The sequence below is a fragment of the Penaeus vannamei genome, chromosome 16 (genome assembly GCF_042767895.1).
Source record: "Penaeus vannamei isolate JL-2024 chromosome 16, ASM4276789v1, whole genome shotgun sequence".
Taxonomy (NCBI): domain Eukaryota; kingdom Metazoa; phylum Arthropoda; class Malacostraca; order Decapoda; family Penaeidae; genus Penaeus; species Penaeus vannamei.
In genome coordinates, this window is record NC_091564.1 from 33,740,186 (window position 1) to 33,742,685 (window position 2,500).

General features: G+C 40.6%; 1 protein-coding gene across 2 annotated transcripts in view; it reads left to right on the forward strand.

Annotated features, from left to right (window-relative positions):
* Syn2 (Syntrophin-like 2) overlaps positions 1 to 2,500 on the forward strand; it is a 467,659-nt gene that overhangs the window by 290,214 nt on the left and 174,945 nt on the right. The window lies entirely within an intron of this gene.

Consider the following 2,500-nt stretch of genomic DNA (forward strand, 5'->3'; position numbering starts at 1 on the left):
CTCCCTCCTTTACCCTCTCTCTCCCACTTTCGTACTCTAAAATAGTTTATTGCTCTGCTTAGCTCCTTTTGTCTTGTATGTGGTATGTTGTGACGTAGATTCAACCGCTCTCTCTCTTGGGGGTCTGTGTCTCTGTGTCCACATGCTCTTAATGGTCTCACTTTAGCGTCCTCTATTCCTCAACTCACGAACACCTTGCAGAGTGGAGGACAAAGCTCTTTTCTCTCTCTGCTTTCTCTCTCTTTCTTCCTCTCTTTCTGTCTCTCTTTTTCTGTTTCTCTTTTTCTGATTCTCTTTTTCTTTCTTTCTTCGTCTCTTTCTGTCTCTCTTGCTCTTTCTCTTTCTGTCTCCTCTCTCTCTCTCTCTCTCTTCTCTCTCTCTCTCTCTCTCTCTCTCTCTCTCTCTCTCTCTCTCTCTCTCTCTCTCTCTCTTCCTATCTTCCTATCTTCCTATCTTTCCCTCTCTCCTGCTCTCTTCCCCTCTTCCTCTTCTCATACCTCTCTCCTTCTCTCCTCTCTCCACCTGTTCCTCTCCCTTTCCTCTTTCACAAACATCCTCCTCACAAAAACATGAAAGGAATCCAAAATAAAACAAAACAAATACAAAGAAAAGAAAAGAAATAAAGAAAAAGACACAAAAAACAGCCAAAGAATAAAGAAAACAAAAACAAAAGATACAAAAGCAGACCGCAAGCACGGCCATCAGATGCTTGACGAGGGGAAATGAAAGCAAGAAAACCCCGTTATAGTATCTCATTAGAACTATACTGGAGCGTGTCGTGATATTTGTACCTGGCCCGTGGTAGTATTGACCGAAGCACACGCACGGACTTTATGCTGTCATTCCCCTCCCTTTCCCCTCGGTTTCCCTTTCTGATCTGCTCTATTTCCTCCCTTTTCCCTTAGCTCCCGTTTCTGATCTACCTTTTTTTCTTCCCTTTTTACCTTAGCTCCCCTTTTTCCTCCCTTTCCCTTTAGTTTCCCTTTCTGATCTTCCCTATTTCCTCCCTTTTCCCTTAGCTCCCCTTTCTAATCTCTCCCTTTTCCTCCCTTTCCCCTCAGTTCCTCTTTCTGATCTCACCATTTGCCTCCCTTTCCCCTCAGTTCCATTTTCTCCTCCCTTTCCTCTCAGTTTCCCTTTCTGATTTCCCCTTTTCCTCCCTTTTTCGTCTTTCTATGATTCGTTTTAATTTTTTTCTTCTTCTTCTTCTTTGAGAACTTTTCGTTGGTTGTTCTTCCATTTCGTTGTTATTGTCTAGTTATCGTTTCCCCTCCTATTTTTCTTGTCTTTTTCGCCGTCTTTCGTTCTCTTTCTCCTCTCTTATGCTCTCCGTCTGTATATTCCCCACTTTTTTTCCTTCTCCCTATTCCCCCTCTGCTTTAACTTCAATTATCCTCACACTCCTTTTTCTTTCGCCTCCCCTCCTCCCTTCTTCTTCCACCCATGTAATTTAATGTATTCTTTCTCATGATACTGATTCACAAGTATTATTTGTGCAAAATTGTTTTCTAAATCAACTTGAAAATATTTATCAATATCATTACTATCGTCACGGTTATCATCCTCTTTATATCCATTGTGTGTTACCCTTACGCTCCCTTTCCCTATATATTCATAATCACAATAATTAGCGCATTTATTCATGATACTACATTTGGAAAGATATATTTTCCTTGCTACTATTATATAAACATGGGTCTCCCGCACCCTCTTTATTTACGGGTTAGATAATAGTGCATTGCCCGAGGGAAGCGTGTTATTGTTTTTTTTTCTGCGTTAATTCAGGGTTGTATACCGTCTTCTCGTATTTCTTCCTTGGTTGAGATTTTTTTTTGTGTGTGTGTGTGTGTGTGTGTGTGTGCGTGAGTGTGTGTGTGTGTGTGTGTGTGTGTGTGTGTGTGTGTGTGTGTGTGTGTGTGTGTGTGTGTGTGTGTGTGTGTGTGTGTGTGTGTGTGTGTGTGAGAGAGAGAGAGAGAGACAGTGTGTGTGTGTGTTTGTGTGTGTGAGTGTGTGTGTGTGTTTGTGAGTGTGTGTGTGGTGTTTATGAAGTATATGTGTGTGTGATGATGTGTGTGTGATGTGTGTGTGTGTGTGTGTGTGTGATGATGTGTATGACAATCCTAATTACTTGTTCTGATTTATGCTCGTGTATTTGAATTTATCTTTGTAAAAAGCATATAGGGTGTTGCAGTGCTGTGCATTTTCATAAACTTGGTGGATTTATGACTATTAAGAAATCTGCTTTTAGATAACATCTGATTAATTTGTCCCGAAATCAAATAGTATCCAGTTAATCGTCTGGAAGAAGTGTTGCCAACTAATTGTCTTTATCTGAAAGCTGGCCTCGTAAATATTTCTCTGGGTCTCAGCTGCTCGGAGTTAGAGACGAAGAGAAGAGAAAGGAATGTTGGAAAATAAAGAAATTAGAAAACAGATATAATCAAACAGATGACAGGGGAGGAAGAAGAAAATAGTTGAGATTCATGAAAGAGTGTTTTTT